This window comes from Arvicanthis niloticus, chromosome 28 (assembly GCF_011762505.2).
Source record: "Arvicanthis niloticus isolate mArvNil1 chromosome 28, mArvNil1.pat.X, whole genome shotgun sequence".
In the NCBI taxonomy this organism is placed as follows: Eukaryota; Metazoa; Chordata; class Mammalia; order Rodentia; family Muridae; genus Arvicanthis; species Arvicanthis niloticus.
In genome coordinates this window covers 10,232,900-10,253,617 of record NC_133436.1, presented here as the reverse complement: position 1 = coordinate 10,253,617, position 20,718 = coordinate 10,232,900, and positions in this window count along the sequence as shown.

The following is a 20,718-nucleotide window of genomic DNA, read 5'->3' as shown; positions in this document are numbered from 1 at the left end:
TACAATATACCATTTTCAGTGATGTCTTACTTGCTTATAATGTTTTTTTTTTTTTTTTTTTGTCCAGAAATCAGCTGATTATCTGAGCTCTAGCACAAATGGAAATTTACGGAGTTATTCTTCCATTCTGTTTAAGGAAATTAATCAAGGTCTTCTGTGTTCCCTGATGCATTTCTATTACATTTACCACATTTTAAAAAATTGTGTGTGTGTGTACAGGTGTGCACATGTCATGGGACATAGAGAGGTAGAAAACAAACTGCAAGAGTCAGTTCTTTCCATTTACCCTTGAAGGTCATAGGAGTTGAATGTAGGTTGCCAAGGCTTGGTAACAGTCACCTTTACCCACTGAGCAGTTTTGCTGGTTCCCACATGGTATCTTAGCTGTTTAGGTGGCTGCTTTCCTTACTAATGCATGTCTCTAGAGTACAGGGTTCATATTTATCTTTAGTCTTTGTATGCCATATAATAATCTAGAACTTAGATTTAAAAAACACTTTAATAACATGTATGAGTGTGTGCATGCATGCACAAATGCCATAGTGTGCATGTAGAGGTAAATAGGAAAACTTGTAGAAACTGCTTCACTCTTTTTACTAGGTGAGCTCCAGAGATGGAACCCAGGTCCAAAGGTCAAGCACCTTTGCCTACAGAGCCATCTCACTGCTTCTTTATTATATTTAATAAATTATCCACAAATAAATTAGTAACTAATGATATGATTGTAGAAGACAGCTGAGTTAATACCTGATATAAAACATATCAATATCCCACAGGTAAGATGAGATGTATTGTCAGTAAAATCTCCAATCTACAACATAAATCTAACTTTCTTGTTTCTTTTTGTGTGTGTGTTTTTCTAGGCTTCAAGACAACGTATTCGTCGAAAAATCAAGAAATTCACAGGTCAGATTGACTCTATCCCACATTGTTAGCTCAAGGCTGATGTCAGATCAGCAGTGTTTCTGCTTTAAGACTCTGTTCTTTGACAGCGTGTGAAAGAAATTTGAAAAAGAGGGTGACTAGAGTAGAGCCATCTTTCTAACATCTTCACTTCCAAAGTCATGCAAACAGCCCCATAACTCCTCCATGGTCCCTTTCCCCATGCTTCTGTGTCCTGTATGTTTTCATGGAAAGCCCAAAGTATGGGAAAGAAACTCGGTGGGTCAGGAGAATGGACAAAGAATAACTACCAGGAGTTTGACAAGGGAGGTCTGTTACCTTTATTCTTCTACTATGGATTCAGGGTAGACATCTTTAAAGAAAAAGATGTATCAGGATCTCTGTGTATCCTGCTGCTATGTTTCCATCCCCATGCTTCTAATGGGGGCACTTCTGGTCCATGATGAAGACAGCAGAGCTTATGGACTTTTAAAACGTTGATAGCTGTGCCAGGCCATTAATTAGCTTCATGACAGGCATGACTGTTAAATGAAGGTGTTCTGATAGATGATATCAGTAGTTACTATACTAAATAGTTTCTTTACTCCTATTACCAGTTTCACAATTGAAAGACTCCAGGAAGAATTTTATAGAAAGTGATCTGACAAGGTAAGAGTCTGTCTTCAGACTGTCCTACTGACTGTTTCACGTCAACTTGATACAAGCTGGCATCATTTTGGAAGATTACTCCTTCCAGATTGCCCTGTGGGCAAGTCTATGGTGCATTGCCTTAACTGATGATTGATGTAGGAATGCCCAGCTCACTGTGGGTGATGCCACCCCAGGCTGGTGGTCATAGGTGATAGAAGAAGGCAGGGTGAGAAAGACATGAAAGCAAGCCAGTAAGCAGAGCCTCTGCATCAGCTCCAGCCTCATGATGCCTGCCCTGAGTTCCTACCCTGACTTCCCTCTGCAATGGAGAATGGAATTGAAAATTGAAAGATGAAACAAACTCTTTAACCCCACGCATTTTATGGTCATGGTGTTTCATCACAACAATAAAAACAATAAAAACCCTAACTAAGACATCACCTTCATTGTAAGTGCCCAAAGTGTAAAATACCTGGTACTTTTACTTCCTTTACTATGGTAGCAATTGTCTCGTTCCTAAATTAACTTTCTATTCTTACTGCTTAGCTTTCTGGTACTTTGTTATCACTTCAGTTCCACTGACCTACCCTACTGTGTCCAGTATTTCAGGACTTCCTATGGGCTGGAACCAGGGCTATATATTATGGTCAATAGACAAGAGCCTTGAACGGATCGTCCAACATCTGGAAAATGCAAGGTAAAGAAAAAGAGTTTCTGGGTAGGGGGTAGAGAAATATTTAAAATAAATGAAAGGAAGGAAGGAAGAAGAGTAAAGGGGGGAGGGAAAGGAAAAAATTGTGTCATAAAGAACGATTTTTTGAGATTTATTTGTATTTTATGTGTATGAGTATTTTGCATGCATGTATGTCTCTGTGCCACATGCATGCCTGGTGCCCACAGAGGCCAGAATAGGGTATGCAATCCTCTGGTACTGGAGTTCCTGATGTTTGTGAACCACCATGTGGGTGCTGAGAATCAAACCTGTATCTTCTGGAAGAGCAGTTATTGCTTTTAACTACTGACCCATCTCTCTAACCCCCAAAGCAGTAAGGTTGTTTTTTTTTTTTTTTTTTTTTTCTTAAAAATATACTTATTTGTTTTAAACTTTACTTTTCTTTTCTTTCTTTCTTTTTATTTGTTGCATGTGTGCACATGTGTGCCATATGTATGTGGAGGTCAAAGGGCAAGCCACAGGTACCAGTTCTTTTCTAACACGCAGATCTTAGGGACTGAACTGAACTCAAGTCATCCAGCTTAATGGCGAGTTTAATGGGAGTGTGTGTGTGTGTGTGTGTGTGTGTGTGTGTGTGTGTGTGTGTTTGTGAAACTTGGGTGTCATTTCTTGGATCTGCTCACCTTCTTTGTGAAATAAAGTCTCTCAGTCAAACTTGCTAATTAGCATTGATTGGCCAGTGAGCCCCAAGGATGTGCTTGTCTCTGCTTCTCCGTCACTGGGCACCATGTACTTTTATTATCGTGTGTGCTCTGGGGATAGGTTGCAGCTTCTTTATTTGTATAGCATGCACTTCACTGATTCCCTCGCTTCTGGTAGAGGGATTCTTTACAGAAATAACTGATGCTTGTGAATGCAACCCCTTTTCTACCCTCACCTCCCTTAGACCAAAAATATTTTGGACTTGAAATGACCACTTCTTTTTTTCTGTTCTGATTTTCCCACTACTGGTTCCAAAGAAAACAAACAAACAAAAAAATTCTCTTTGTTTTTCAGCTCAACACTCAGGGAATTGAATTTATCTGAATCCCATGATATGTCTTCTTCCACCATCTCTGACGGTGTGGCTCAGGAGATTGTCCCACTTCACTGTTATTGTAAAAATGGGAAACCTTCTACTGACTACAGTATATGTTCTGAATCCTCCAACAACAGCTCAATCCTGTCGTATTCTTCAATCGTTTCTGAGCTGACACCCAAGGTACCATGTTCAGCCACAGACAGCATAAAGGTCACTCCGATGGCATTGCATCAAGTTATGGATGCAATGGGCATGATCCCAGATTCACAGTCAGAGGTAGCAGACTCTGCATGGAAAATAAAAGATAAGACTAACTTATCACAGCCACCCTACCAAGCTGAAATGACAGAACCTATGGGGTTGACCTCTGATACCTGGCCACAAAAGAAGAATCCTACAGAGATGACACCATCAGATTATCAAATAGCAGAATCTATGACAACAGTCCCAGGGGCACTAGATCCAGGGACAGTACCTATAAAGATGAGCCAACCACATCAACTTACAAAATCTGAAGTAGTGCCAGCTACTTCTGTTTTAAATGAGAGACTAGGACCCTTAGTTTGGGCTCCCCTCCAGCTCTCTCCTTTAGTCAGAGGAGAGCTGGAAGGACATATGTCTCAGAAGGTCGCCACTCTGCAGAAACAAGTGGTACCTCTGCCTGTGAAGAAATCATGGGAAATACTCAATCATCTGATGGATGCACAAGGAGTTCCTGAACAAGAGATCCCTAAGACTCATTTACCTACACCCATCCCTCAGAGCACTAAGCCAAGTACCAACAGATCTTCAGATGTTCCATCGATTCACCTCCATGTGAACATTGGGGTGAATTCGGAAATAAACAGGACAGAAGCAGGAATGTCACAGCCACTGACCTCCAACAAGCAGTCAGAATCTGAACAGGACCACCAAATCATTAGATACAATCCTTTAATTATATCAGTGGACACGCCACCTTCCAGAAAGGTAGAAGTCAATGCAATCCGGGAAGAAACCACTTTAAGGAAAAAAGATCCAAAGCCCATGTTAGAGCAGAATATAGAACAGAAGGTCATAGGTCTTCCAGAAGAAAGGATGCAGTCACATAAGGCACAAGGAACTAATGTGGAGCTGACACCTAAGGTACCATGTTCAGCCACAGACAGCATAAAGGTCACTCCGATGGCATTGCGTCAAGTTATGGATGCAATGGGCATGATCCCAGATTCACAGTCAGAGGTAGCAGACTCTGCATGGAAAATAAAAGATAAGACTAACTTATCACAGCCACCCTACCAAGCTGAAACAGTGAGTATACCTCCCAAGTCATCAAATCCAGTAAATGCATCACTAAAAGCAGCAAGTCCTGAGCATCAAATGAGGGACTCAAGACCAAATCCGATCCCAGGTAACTCAAAAGTAAGTCCTGTAGCATTGTTTCACAACATGGATTCTAGAGGGCTGATTAATGAACGTGTCATACAATCAGCAGGACTAGCCCCAAAGCCACAATACCAAGTCATGGAATCAGAGGGGGTAGTTACATTGCATAAGGATGAAGCTGTAGAACCAGCAAAGATGAGTCCAGAGCTGCCACATACAGTCTTCAAAGCTAGGGAAAGGATTCTGCAGCCTCAGCATAAAGCCATGGACTCAGGGTCACAGAATCAAGCCACAAAACAGATCAGGTTTACTCCTAGGCCACTTCAACGTCAATGGCCACCACCTAAAGTCCTGGATTCATCAAGGATGATTCCAGAATATTCAAAGAAATCCATGAGTGCTCTAAAGATAAACTCAGTGGTACAGGAGTCACCCATGGGAGTGATCACACCACTACTAGCTGGTTTGACTGCACAGTCAGTGGCTCAAACCAAAGAATCTCTAGAGTTGCCTTCTGTGCCCAAGGTTCAAGTCAGAGACTCCATCGGGATGACACCATGTCAAGGAACAGAGTATGTGTCATTGACTCCAAAACTGCCTCATCAGGTCATGAACCCTTTGGAGTTCACCCCACGGCACCAAGACTTAGAGTGTTCAGAGGTGAGCCCAAGACAAAGTCACAAAATGACAGAACCTATGGGGTTGACCTCTGATACCTGGCCACAAAAGAAGAATCCTACAGAGATGACACCATCAGGTTATCAAGAAACAGAATCTATGACAACAGCCCCAGGGGCACTAGATCCAGGGACAGTACCTATAGGGATGAGCCAACAACATCAACTTAGAGAAACAAAAAAAGATGGACCGATGACCCCAAAGGTGGTATCTACACATTTGACCCCAGAACAACTTCAGCAGAGCATACAGTCTGAGGAATTAACCACCACACCACAAGAAGATTTGATAGACTGTAGGAGTCTAATTCCTGAGACCCTGGTGGAAAGTACGGAAGTTGGTGAGTTGACCACACACCTTTATGTAGTAAAATCTGCAGATGTGAGCCTCAACTCAAGTTGTTCTTTCCCAGAACCTGAAGGGCTGACTGAACAGCAACAAGCCTCAGAAACAAGGGTGACCTCTGACCCTTGTCATCAGGTGAAAGAATCTGCTGAGTTGACACAGTCATCAGTAGGAATGACTCCAGCACCTCTGAGCCAAACCTCAGAATCTATGGAGATGAGCTTACCACCACTCCAAGATACTCTTGAAACTAGGACCGAGGTTGTAAAAGAGATGAAGGAGACTCCAGAATTACAATCTGAAAGTAAAGATGTTCTTAATTTGCTACCAGAGTTAGAAGTGCCCACCATAAACCCAGAAGGGATGGCCCCAGAACCACAGTCCCCAGATATGAACGTTGTTCATGTGACGCTAGAACCATGTTCAGAAGTTACTAACGTATCAACAATAAGTGTATGTGAATACACAGAAAGCACCGAATTGACATTGCCTGAAGTTGATGATACACAGGGGACTATTGTAGAAACAGATTCAGAGATGGGATCTCAGGGGTTGAATCTAGAACCAAAAGTGCAAATTGAGGAATCAGAGTCTTTGGCAGAAAAATTGAAATTTGAAGAATTAACCTCTGAACCATCTGTACTAGTTGTAGAACCTGGAGAGTTAACTACAGAACCCACACCACATATTATAGATGTGATCCCAGGGCCACAGCTCCACAATGTACAGTCTATGCAAATAGATCCAGGACTAGAGTTACAAAGTGAGATATCTGTGGATTTAGTACAACAGTCATCTATTGGAGTGGTAGATTCGGAAAAGGCAAAACCAGAGCCAGGGCCACAGAGTTTATCACCAAAGGAGTCAGTTGAAGGGACACAGATTCCAAATGTGAAATCTGTGGATTTGAATCTGGGCCAAGAGCAGCCAACTGTCAAGTCAGGATTAATCCCAGGGCCACAACTGCAAAGTGTCAGATTATCAAAGTTACACCAAGGGCAACTTCTTCAAGGGGAAAATTCACATTATAGTGTGAAATCAGATGAAGCAATATCATATTCCCCAATACCAGAAATCAGATCATCTGTTTTTATTCCGGGTCCAAAGGTTCCAGAACCACAACCACAACTTGTGAAATCTATGGAAGTAAATCTAGGACCATGTTTGCAAGATGTGAGATTTTCTGATTCCATCTCAAACCCCAAGCACCAAGATTTCAAATATATACAGTTCGTACCAGGTTTTCCGCTTCAAGAGAGGACATCTCAGGGATTTATGCCAGAATCATTTTTGCCAAAAAGCCAAGAGCCCAGGTTCAAATATAGGAAGCTTGCTCTGCCTACACAAGGATCAGAGTTTCACAGCATGAAATTTGCAGCACAAGCCTCTGAACTAGAGCATCCACATGTGATATCTGAGGTGGTCAACACAGGACCTCAGAAACAAGATACTAAATCTTCTGAGCTGGCTTCAAGACCAAAACTTCAAGGGGTCAGATTTGGGAAGCAAATCTCAGGATCCATGTTTGTTAGTGGAAGTTCTATGACTCCAGAGTTAGGGATACAGGATCCAAAAGTAACAAAGATGACTCCAGGGCTACAGGATACAAAGCAAGGAAGTTTTAACTCAGGCCCATGGCTGCAAGATGTCCAATTTTTGGATATAATGCCAGGAATTCAACCTCAAGGTATGAAAACTTCAGAGGTAAACTTGGAGCCACACTTAGAATGTGTAAAAATTTTTGAGTTGACCACACAGCCAGAGACACAAGGGATAAAGCCAGAACTGATAGTACATGAGTCCCCATTTCAAGATGTAAAATATGTCACAGGGAATCAAGTACCAAGCTTTGAAGACAAAATGTCTTATAAAGTGGGAGCTGAGCCACAGGCACCAATGGTGGAAACAATGAAGTTGGCTCCTGGGAGACACTTAGCAAATGTAGATTGTTCTGAGTTGATCAGAAGACCACAGACCCAAGGCATGGCATCTTCTGAATTGATCGAAGGACAGCTTTCGGGACATATGAAACCTGTGGAGAAGAGCACAGTCTCAAAGCAAGAAGCTCTGACATCTGTGGAATTAACACCAGGGGCAATTTTGGGAGGAGGAAAATCCACAAATTTAAAGTCAAAGTCAGAGCTGGAGCATGTCAGATCAATGCTGTCAACCCCAGGGATGCAAGCAGGAGATAGGAAACTTGAGCTGCCTCTAGGCACCAGCTTGAAGGGTTTAAAACCACAGTTACTACTTTCAAAGCCAAAAGTAGAAGATAGGAAATCTGTGACCTTAACTGTAGAAGAATGTCTCAAGAGGATAAAATCTACTGTGGTATCCCCAAGTAGTTCCCTGAGAGGAGATATGAAGTCTGTCAAGTTGATTCCAGGTCCAAGAATTCAAGATGTGAAAACTAAGGGGTTGGCCCATAGTACCTATGTTCAAGATGTAAATGCCATGGACTTGAAACCTGAACCAAAGAAGCAAGGGGAGAGTCCTGTGACTTTTATACCAAGGATGTTGTTTCAAGAAAAGTCTATGGAGGTGTTTCAAGGGCCTCAACTGCAAAGTATAAAACCCAAGGAACTGACTTCACAGCCACAAACGCAAGACAGGAAACCTGTGATCTCCCCATGTTGGAAACAGCAAAGACTAAAACCTCCAACTGTAGCCAAAACACAAGGGATCCGAAGAGTAAAATTTGTAGATTTCACCTCAACACAACAAGGGTCTCAAGGGATGGCACCCAGGAACTTAACTCTTAAGTCTAGACAGGATGACCAGATAACTGTAAAGTCACTAGAGTGGAAAGGTGGGATTTTTGACCAACAGAAAAAACAGCTTGAATCAGAAAATACATTGCCCATGGAGTCAGATCAAGAACCCAAACTTGCAGATATGAAACCCATAGAGATCAACTCTCAGTTACCATTCAAAGATACAACCTCATGTGAATTGGCTCCTGAGCCAGTTGTTCAAAGTGTAAAAGCTGAAGAGTTCCAACATGAAGTACAGGTGCCAAGTCTGAAACCTTGTCAGTTGACTCCAGGGTCCCAGATACAACAAGAGAAAGCCTTGGAGTCAACGTTGGACCCACAGCTTCAAGGTATGAAAACTGAGGCACTGAATACAGAACCCCAAACTGGAAGCACAAAATCTATTCAATGGATACCAATATCTCAGTTTAAAACTGAGAAAGGTATAGGGTTAAGCTCAAGGTCACAGTCTCAAGATGCCACACCTACAGAACTGAAGCTTCCTATGCTATGGAGAGGTGTGAGGTCATCTGAACTGACTGGCAGGTCAAAAATTCAAGAAGAAAAATCTGTGGCATTGCATCTTGAGCCACAATTACAGGGCGTAAAGACCTCTCCATTAGCAATAGGGTTGCAGGAACCAAAAACTTTTAACTTGACTACAGAAGGTAAAGAACTTTCCGGGTCAGTCCAGCAATGCTTGTCTCACAGGTTCAAAACTATTGGCAGTAAATCGGAGCTGCCATTTACAAGTATGAAAACATGTGACCCAACCTTACGATCAATGATCAGTAATATAAAACAAATGACATTCAAACCCAGGTTCCATAAAGAAGACAGGAGCTCTCTAGAATTGACCCCTGGGACACAATCACAAGGGAAACCATTAAAGCCATCCCCAGGAATACAACAGCCTCAAGATTTGACATCTTCAGTGTTTAAACAAGAGTCACAGTCTTCAGAAGTGAAATCTGGGGTATTAGGCCAAGGGTCACAGTCAGAAAACAATAAAAATACAGGGTTGAAAACTGAAAAATCCTCTGAGTTGGCACTTCAGACAAAACCTCAAGGTATGAAATCTGAGATGAAGTCTGAGCCCCAGGGACAAAGTGCAAAATGTTCTGACTTGACACCCGAAACAAAGTCCCAGAATATGAAATTTAAGTTAAGTCCCAGCTTACAGTTTAAAAGAAAAACATTTAGTAATTTAAACATGGGGACCAATATCCGAAGGGTCAAGCTAGACTCTAAACCTGGACCACCTTCCCAAGTTATAAAATTGGATTCAGTTCTGAAGACAAAGCCTCAAGAAATGGAGATGGAAAACTGTGAATCAGGACCACAGTTACAAGATCTGAAATCTTTGAGGACGATCCTGGGTGTAAAAGTCCAAAATGTCAAATCTATGGGCGTCAGTCCTAAACCACAATTGGAATGTGTGCCATCTGAAGTCATTACAGAGAAGAATGTTCATGGTATGGAATCAGTAGAAATCAAACCTAGTCCAAAATTACAAGGTGAGGAACCTGAGTTCACCCCAAGGAAGTTGTTTTTAGGCACACTATAGGGATAGATTCAGACTTTAACTTGCAAGATTTGAAATATCCCCAGCTGATCATGGACAGAAAACTTCAAGATGTAGACTCTATGGAACAACACTTGACAAGTATGAAACCTTCTGAGGTGATCACACAGATAAACTCTCAAGGTGTAACAGCAGTGGACTTCAATTCTGAACCACAGACGCAAAATAAACAGCCTTGTGAGTTGTTTCAAGGAGAAAAGCTCCAAGATATGGAATCTATAGAGCTTAATCAGGGCCCAAAGTTACAAAGGATGACTGTGGAGTCAATAGCAGAGACAAAGCCCCAACATGGAAAATCTGTAAAGGTAAGCTCAGGCCCTCAGTTGCAAGATAAGAAATATTCTATATCAGTTTTGCAGACAGAGTTTCAAGATGGAAGACCTCCAGAGATCAATTCTGGCCCACACTTACAGGGTGTAAAGTCTTCAGAAGGGATTTCAGGAGACACGGTTCAAAAAGAAAAACCCATGGCCCTTGTGTATCAGCCACTTGGGCAAGATGTAGACTCTTTTAAATGGATTTTCTCAAAGGCACTTGATGGGAAACCTTTGCAGTTCAAGATACCCTCTGAGTTACAGAAAAGGAAGCTATCTAAGTTAAAAACAGAGTTACACCTTCAAGGTATGGAGCCTGAGGCTTTCAACCCTGGATTAAAGTTGGAAGAGGTGAAATCCGAGTCCACATATCCACAAACAACAAAGGATAAGGAGGTCAATTATGATGCAGACTTACAGGTTGTGGGATTCTCAGAGTTGGCCTCGCCAATTTATAATGTGGTACCTTTTGAACTCAAAGCCAGAAATCAGAAGCAAGATGTGAAACCTCACAAATTAAGTCAAAAGCAACAGCCTCAAAGTATGAAATCAACAGAGTTCAATCATGGGCCACATTTGCAATATATCAAGTCATCAGACTTGTGCACAACACTTCAAGACCTGAAATCGATGGAATTCAACTCAGAGCAAAGGTTGCAAGATGTGAAGTCCTCTGAGTTGGGCCTGGGAGCAGGTACACAGTCTTTAGGGTTCAACCCTGGGCCACAGTTACAAGAGATAAAACCTTCTTCAGTGACCACAGAGGTCAAGCTGCTGGAAGAGTCATCTCCAGAATTCAGTCATGAACCTAGACTGCAATGTAGGAAATCCTGTGCCTGGAGTCACAGTAAAAATGTTATGGCACCCAACACCAGGATACAAGATGTAGAATCATCTAAGTTGCACCCTGATCCAGACCTTCAGGGTGTAAAATCTAAGGTGCTCTGCCCTGGGTCACACTTGGAAGATGTGAATTCTGCATGTACTCCCAATGTAAATTCTCAATATGTAAATTCCAGTAGGTATATATCTGGGCCATATTTGCAAGATACAAATTCCTCTGCATGCCTTCCAGAGCCAAACACTCAGTGTATAAGCTCTGAGTGCAATACTGGAATACATTTGTCTGGAAAGAATCCTTCCTCATTCTTTTCAGGATCAAAATTGCAATGTGTAGATTCGACTGGGAGCAACCCTAAGTCACATTTGCAAGACATAAATTCTACTGAATGCACCCCAGAGCCAAGTCCTCCATGTGTAAATTCTACTGAGTGCAATCCCGAATCACATTTGCAAGGTGTGAATTCTTTTGTATACACTCCAGGGCAAAATCCTCTGTGTGAAAGTTCTAATAGATATAATCTTGGGCCACTTTTTCAGGGTATGAACTTCTGTACATTTCCACCACCACAAATTCTGCATGTCAATCCTGTTTGGTGCAATACCAGAATACATTTGCAAGATATAAGTTCTCCTGCATGTACTCTAAATCAAGAATCTCAGTCTGAAAATTCTATTGGCTACTACCCTGGGCCACATTTACAAGCTCCAAAACTTCAAGAACAGCACTTGAAAGATTTGAAGTCTGAATTAACTCCAGCGTCAAACGATTTGGGTATAGCACCTATGGAATACAACCCTGGTCCACAACATCAAGGTATGAATGGTATGAATTCTTCTGGGTTTAATCCTGAGTCAAAACCTCAATGCATACGGTCTGTAAAGTCCAGTTCAGGGCCACAGTTACAAAACATTAAGTCCTTTGACTTGACCCCTGGCTTAGAGTCTCAAAGTATAAAATCTGTTCTGTTAAACTCTGAATCACATTCTCAAGGTGTGAACTCATCTAACTTAATGATAGGGGCAAAGTCTGAAAAGGCCCCATCTTTGAAGAACTGGCTTGGGTCATGGCAGCAAAGTGCACCACCTATATTTACTTTGAGGCCTCAGTCAAATAGTTTGAATTCTGTGGTTTTACCAGAATCGCCTCCTGAAGACAGAGAGTTTCCAGAGAAGACTACACAGACTATGTTCTGTGCAAGTGATGTAGAACTGACGCCTGGCTGTGGTCTGAATGACCTGAGAAGTAAGGCGTTTTCGCCAGACCCTTGTTTTCAAACTGTTCATGCTGTGCAGTTGAAATTAGGGTCACAGTCTCAAAGCATCAGTTCTTCCAAATTGACGTCATGCCATAGTTCACAGCATCCTATGTCTTCCCTCCCACCAAAGCCATGCCTCCATGATACAAATCCTCAGCAGCTGAGGATAGGATCCGAACAGCAAAGTCTGAATTGCCAATTGTTTCCTTCAGAGGAGAAACCAATGATGGCATCAGGACCACAGTCCACCAAGAAGCTCTTAGCAGGACCAGAACTGACTAGTGTCAAATTTTCAAATTTGTCACTGAAATCACAGCAGCAAAATATGAAATCTTTGGCATTTACTTCAGAGCCAAAGTGGCAAGGTGTAAAACATATAAAATTGACATCAGTATGTCTACCAGAACCTGGAAAATCTGTGGAGTTACCACCAAAGTCAATTCTTCAAAATATGAAATCTGGGAACCTAATGGCACAGACCATTGATCCAGTCACAAAATCGACTAAAGCCACATATATACCAGAGCGACAGGTGGTGGACTTAGCAGAAATGATCATGAAGCCTAGGTTTCAAGTCCCTAAATCGGTGAACTTTACTTCACCACCAATTTATCAAGATGTGGAATCTTTAGAAAGGACAAAGGGATTGGGACAGAAAAGCACAGAAATGATGGAAAAATCTATGGAGTTGAGCTTTAAACCAACAGATAAGGTCATAGACTCATTAGATAAAGTCTTAGAATCATTACAGATACCCCTGAAGCTAGATCTTCAAGTACCAGAATTTGTTGATCTGACTCCAACACTAAGTGATCAAGATTCAAAATCCTCAGAGCCAAACCTACAGAAAAGCTACCAGATCCCAAAAACTCCGGAGTTACATTCTTGGTCATGGCCTCAATTTGAAGAATTCAAGAAGTTACAGACAAAGGAAGTTACAGCATCTGATAGAATGACCCTCGACTTGAAGAATCACGTTGCAGACAAGATAGAGCTGACTTGTGAAGCAAGACAGCAAGGGAAAGAATTTCTTAGAATGACTCCAGAGCCAGTAAATAGAGAGACTGAATTTACAGAAAAATCTCCAAGGTCATGTCCTCAAGACTCAGGACCTCTGGGGTTGGGCTCTAAGAAAAGATCTCAAAGGGAACAATCTGTAGTATCAACACCAAGGCCATTCTGTCATGCCCCAGATTCTGCTTCAGGAATAACACCAGGGCCAGGACCTCAGACTCCCAAATCTAAAAATTTAGCCTCTATGCTGTGGCTACAGAAAGAATCCTCTGAGTTATCATGCAAGCAAGCCAGTCAAGTGGTGGGAAATACTGACTCTGTAGAGCTCACTTTTGTTACACGGCAGCCAGGAGGGGTAGCAGCTAAGCTAACAAAACCTCAGAATCTGAGCCAGGAGAATGCAAGCATCACTCCAATAGAATCGCTGGATCAAATGATAAACTTTGTAGGGGTTAGTCCAAAGCCGCGAGATCAAGTGACAGAATCTGCAAAGATACAGCTTCCAGTTCCTCAATCAGTTGTCCTCCAAAAAGTTTCTAAAACTGTACAAGTGATCCCCGGACCACCACTTCAAGTTATAAAGTCTGAGATGATTCCAGAGAGTATCCCTCAAGAATCAAAATACAATTATTTGACTCCCAAAATATATGATGTGGTAAGTTCAGAATGTGTTCCAAGCCTTTGTCTACAAAATGTGCAATCCAAGAAATTAATCATAGATCCAACACATCAGGTTTTAAAAATAAAATGCCGGCCAGGCTTTCAAATGATAAAGACTTCATTAACTCCCAAACCACAGGTTCTGATGGTAAAATCTGAAGAAGTGGCACCAGGACCATGTCCTCAGACTGTAGAACTAATAGGACTCACCACAAGATCTAGCATTAAAGTAAGAGAATGTTTGAATTTACACCCAAGACCACATCTTCAAGACCTGGTAAAACCTATGGAGTTAACTCCAAGGGCAGATATTCAAGTGACTTCTGCAGAATTAGTATTTCAGCAAACATCTCCCCTTAAGGAACCTACAGTGTTAACTCATGAGCAAAGGCTTCAGGCTGGAAAATCTCTAGGCCTCAAACCAGAATCTCCCAAAGTAATGAAAATTGAGGATTCCAATCAAGGATGGGTGTGTCAGAATAAAGACTCAGAGATGATCACATCGGCAAAGTTACAGACAGAGGACTACTTATCTACGTTAATACACAGCCCTCCAATCCCCTTTCTCTCAAGCGTTGACAAAACAACTGAATTAGAGCACCTTCAGGGTTCTGGGGTGCCAGAAGTTTCAAGAGCTTTTGGTATGAAAAACCTTGGTGTTGGTATTTTGCAGTCTTCAAAGTCCTATACAGACACTATTATGATAAAATCTTCAGTTCTTCCTTTGGTCCTTCCAAATCTACCCTCTGATAAGACAGGGGACACCAAGGAAGCCCCATATCCTGAGATCTGGAGCATGAATATCTTATCTAAGGAAGAAAGCAAAAAGGAGAAGATGGAGGAATTCCAGAGGTATTCTTCATATTCATTAAGATTACTATCTGAAGAGTTTCAGGCAGGATTAGGGGCTCGAAGAAGCTCTATCCGTTCTTTCCCAGGCATACAACAAAATGCCTGGGAAAGTCATGTCCGTAGGCAGCGACTGCCTAGGAAATACCTCTGCAATATGTTACTGCTGGGGAATGTCCTGGGAACCACTCAAACTATGCATAATTTGTTTGGGGTTCCAGCTGAACTGATGGAATTTTCTCACAGCCTGCTAGAGAGGGTTCCAAAGACCATTTCTCAGACTTCAGTGGTTAAAAACTATATTCAGAGACATATTTTATGTCACAGTAATAAGAAAAAAAATGCCTTTAAAGATGTGGACACGAGACTCCACATCTTCCATAATACAGCAATACTCTGGTATTAAGTTAAAAGTAAAGAAAAAAAGTTCAAAGCTCAGCGATCTATTCCAGGAAGTCACTGAGCATGTGTCTGTGTCATGTACCGGGGCCCGGATTCCTGCCTTGATGAAGAAATCAGACTCTACTCTTGAGATACTTTACACTAGGGAAGATTCTGTTTCCAGGGAGCAGAGTAAAATCTCACCATGTGGCTCACCGACTAGGACATTTGAGTCTCAGCCTTCCCTCAAGACAAGTTCTCTCTCCCAGTCCAAGACTGATATCTCAGAACAGCAACTGCTAAGAGAACTAGAGCTAAAACTGACAGGAAGACTCATAAGCCAAATACCCCACAATGTCCCTCCACCTCTAGAGTCAGGTCTTGTTCTAAAGTGTCCCATATGCCTAGAATGTGGCCGATGTTCAGGATTCAATTGCTGTCATAAGTCACAGTCTGCTTTTGGGTCGTACCTTCTTATCTACCCACAGCTCCACCTTTTAAGAACCCCTGAAGGCTGTGGTGAGACTCGGTTGCATCTTGGATTTAGATTACAAACTGGGAAAAGACCTCAAGTCTCAAACCATTCTGCACAAAACAGAGCAGATCCACGGAAGAGTGCTCGAAGGACAGCTAGATACTCTCCGATGGCTTCCAAGAGTCCTAGTTCTAGAAGTTTCCAGTCCAGATCTTCCCTGTCTCCTGCTTCTGTACAAGTTCACACTCAACAAAAGCAATGGGATAGCCACTCTGGTGTGACAGAAGAAACAACAGCCAAAAACTATGTGTTCTGTCAGCTTCACTCCGTATCAAAGAGTGACTATCAGGATGAAAAATGGGTTAAATCAAGCCCCAGAAAAACCTATCACCTAACATATCCAGTGAAGACAACCACCAAGGGACCTAAAACAGAAACCACAAGGCTCTACAAACTCAGTCGTCCTAGAACACCGAGAAGCAGAATTCAAACCACCCAAGCAAGCACTGTTCCTTACAAGAGAAAACCTCCCAAGAAATCCTCCCAGCCCAAATTCATCCAACTGCCTTCTCACGGCCTAAGGCAGGCATTTCTAACACATAGAGTGGTGACTTCCACGAAACAGAAACTTTTGGACAACATGAGGCCAGGCAATTTGTGGTCAAGCAAAAACTTGCACCCCAAACAAATGGGAGATAGCAAAGGAGCACCTGTTGTCGGGCACAGGTCGACATTCTCAACCCCTAAGAAAAAGGACAAGTTGCAGGGAGCAAGTGAGCACTGTAGACAAGCTCAACAGCCCAAACAAGCGAGCCCTTTCCTACCCAGACCCTTGCAATTTCAGAAGACTGAGGTTTGTGGAAGAGATGTCTTTAACCAAGCTACATCAGTCCCAGAACCTTTGAACAGAGTTCAAAATGTCTACAGTAGAGCAAAGAAAGGCTGTAGTAGTGAAATATTCAATCTAGAGTCTAAAAACGCTTCTAAAGTAGGAGCCAAATTTGAGGCCCAAGAGAGGATTGTGTCTAATCCACTCTCGAAAGGAATCCTAGGGAGTCACTTTGGAAAGAAACCCATATCAAAAGAAGAACAAGGCTTCTTCAGGGAGAGAACCCTATGTAATAAGCCATTTGAAAGAACCCATCGCAGGCTTCCTCAGAGAAGTTATTGGAGAAGTCTCTCTGAGAGTAGAGATCATAGTCCTTGGAGAAGGCATAGCAGTTCCTTTGACAGAACCCTCTCTGAGAGGAGTCATTGCCACTTCTTTAAGGAGAGAGGCCACAGTCCCTCAAGGAGGACCCTTCCCAGTCCCTCAAGGAGAAGAGCTCGAAGTCCCTCAGTGAGGGGTCCTCACAGGCGCTCATGGAGGAGTCCTGACAGGCGATCAGGGAGGAGCCCTGACAGGCACTCATGGAGGAGCTCTGACAGGCGATCAGGGAGGAGCTCTGACAGGCGATCAGGGAGGAGCCCTGACAAGCACTCATGGAGGAGCTCTGACAGGCGATCAGGGAGGAGCCCTGACAGGCCCTCATGGAGGAGCCCTCATAGGCGCTCAGGAAGGAGCCCTCACAGGCGCTCATGGAGGAGTCCTCACAGGCGCTCATGGAGGAGCCCTGACAGGCGCTCATGGAGGAGCCCTGACAGGCGCTCATGGAGGAGCCCTGACAGGCGATCAGGGAGGAGCCCTGACAGGCGCTCATGGAGGAGCCCTCACAGGCGCTCAGGAAGGAGTCCTCACAGGCGCTCATGGAGGAGCCCTGACAGGCAGGCGCTCATGGAGGAGCCCTGACAGGCGCTCATGGAGGAGCTCTGACAGGCGATCAGGGAGGAGCCCTCACAGGCGCTCAGGGAGGAGCCCTCACAGGCGCTCAGGGAGAAGCCCTTATAGACTTCTCAAGAGAAGAGGACACAGTTCCTATATGAGCAACAGTCTACACAGTGGGTCCAGGTGGACCTGCCTCTATGAAGTGTATTTCTGCTCAGCCACTGCCTACACCCTCAGCAATTAAAGAGCTATCTGCCAGGGAAGAGGAAGAGAATGTGTCTGTAATCAGATCAATAAAGGGACGATTTGAACTCCATTTGCCTCTGTAAGCCCACTTGTGGGATGGGTGGGACGCGGGTTCACAAGGAGCCCTTACATCTTCAGACTCCACCCATTTGCTCCAGCCCTCTTGTCCCAGCAGCCTCCCTACTCCCCAGTTGAGATGGGGGCAAGGACTCAATGGAAGCTGAAGACGAGTCTTCACGTGACTCCTTTTCCTCCGCACCCCACTCAGAAGCCACTAGGTAGATGTTCAGAACAGGGCTAGTCTCGGGCTAGAGACCACATCCAGAAGAGGTGAGGACGGTGGAAGTGGCGTTGGTCTGGCCAGAGCCTTTGGGTGAAATTGTTAGGCGTGGAGGGGGAGTGATGTCTTCCAGACTCGGTGCACTCACCGCCCTGAGGTTCTTGGTGTGACCATTATACTTTAGAGATAGAACTGTCGGCCGAGAACACGTGGTCCTTTGCTTTTGTCTTGTACTCAGTTGGTTTTTTTTTTTTTTTTCAGAGACCATCATAGGCCTTTTATATCAGATTCACTTTCCCCCTTTTCCCCCCATTTTTATTGCCTGTTCCTCGTATCCTCGGACTCAGTTCCTCGACAGATTGTTATTTTTTATATTCCTTCAGCACCCACCCCCAGTGCCTCCCGTTTCTATATAATATATAATGTAATATATATGTATATATATATAACCATCTTTTCTTTTCGAGCCTTCATCTAGGAAAGGGTTTTGAGAATGGGCAAAGATGAAAACTTTGGTATTGTCAACCCTTCTTTACATTGTAGAAAAATAGGATGGTACACGTTTCCTAAAAAGTGTCCCCTTTGGTCCATTTGAAGTAGTTGCCTGAGACAGCTTCACATCTAGGTACAAGGGGGATTCATCTCTTTGTGCATGAGGTTCAAAGCTCCCTAGCACTCACTCACTAGACCCCAGGACCCACATCCCTTAAGCAGCAGAGGGGCACCAGGATCGTGGGAGCTAAGAAGTAAGTGGGGTTTTCTGAGGACATTTTTTTTGTCGTGCTGCTAAAGATGTTCTGTGTCTGCACTATGGAGCATCATAACCACCAGACAGGTGTGGCTTTGGGGCACTTGAAATGTGGCTAGCGCAACTGAATTACAAATTTTATTTCGTTGAATGGACTAAAACTTCAATAGCCATCTATAGGTGGTGGCTACTGTGCAGATATCAGCCTAGTGTGGGGGAAAAGAAAACCTAGCTTGCAATTAAAATGCAGTCTAATAAAAATGGAGTGTGTGTTTCAGTTAGTGGTATTCCTACATGTCCTCTGCCCCCACATCACGTGTGTGCTCATAATCAATTTGATGGACTTGAGGAAAATAAAAATAGCTATAAGCAATCTTTAAATTTCCAAGCTACTGGGTTGCAGCACTGATTTATTATTTTGTGCAATGAGTGTGCTAAGTTTGTCCATGGCTAATACAAAAGAAAAGATTTTATTAACTTGGACCTCCCTGGTGAGTTCATTCACTTAGATAACACTTGTTATCTGCTCTGTACCAGCTGTGTAGTAGGTTGGGCACCCAGGCTTGAAAACAGAGCTGTGGGTTCAAGCAATGAGGTGGGTAATTGTGGCAACACAATCCAGTGTAACAGAAAAAAAAAAAAAAAACTATTTTTTGAGGTGGGGGGGCTCACTATCTGGAAATTTCCTGCAACACTTAGGTGGGTCTGTAACTTGTAATCCTCATGCCTTCTGTCTCCTGAGTGCTGGGATCACAGGCCTGTGTCACCACATGCTCCTATTTTTGTTTGAGACAGGGTTTCATTATGTAGCCCAGGCTGACCAGGAGCTTACTATGTAGCCCAGGATAGACTTTAACTTTTGCAGTCTCTGCCCTCAGCCTTCCAGTGACGGGATCACAGGCATGTGCTGTGCTTTTAATCTGTGCACTGCTAGTAAATATTTTTATAATGGAATTTGATACCACTTTTGGGAAGTGGAGTGACGATTTCAGTATTACCAGAACAGTCCACTCATAGACAGAGGCTTGAAAGTCAAAGAATAATGCAGTTAGCTAGTGAGGAGTCCAACCTCCTGTCCCAAGAGAACAGCATTTGAACTGATAAAAGAAGTTTATAATAACTAGTTCTGTATCATTGGCATGGGGGATGATAGGAGGTAGAGGGTATTTTGGGGTGTCATTAAGAGGAGGTAGCAGGAGCAAGGTCCATTGAGGCATGCTAAGGTGCTGCAATTGTAATGATCCTGGAGGGGAAAGGTCACCTTTGAGAGATGGATTGAAAGAAGTGTGAAAACTGGTACCAAGGAAGAAAAAAAATGAAACATGGTGTGTGATTGTAACTGTATATGAAACGTGGCATTTAATTATAACTATCACAGATGCATGTGATGAGAGGAGGTGAGAGTTAAGAGGGGAAACAGGGTGTCAACAGGTTTCTGTCTTTGGCAACAGTTGGATTTTGGATTCATACACCAAACTGGGAATTTTTGAAACAAGATGTAACATTTCCAAAGAAATGAATGGGTTTGCACTTAAATGAAGAGCTGATATGAAGCGCAGACTTAAGAATTACCCCTTCCAGTCTGTGCCTGAGCACTGAGCAGATCCCAGGCAGCAGCTCTGTCCCCAATCTCACAGAACCCAGAGGAAGCAGGCCTCCCAGGAGCTCTAACCCAGGCATTATCTTAGGTAAGGAGACAGCAACACCTGCCCCAAACAGGGAACAACTGAGACCCACTAGGATCCAGTAAGTCACTCCTGGCCTGGAGCACTGGCTCCTTCCTGTCTGCACCTGAGCACTGAGCAGACCTTGGGCCCCCAGATCTAACCCCAGTAGTAACACCCACTCCACACAGTTCTGATACAACCAAGATA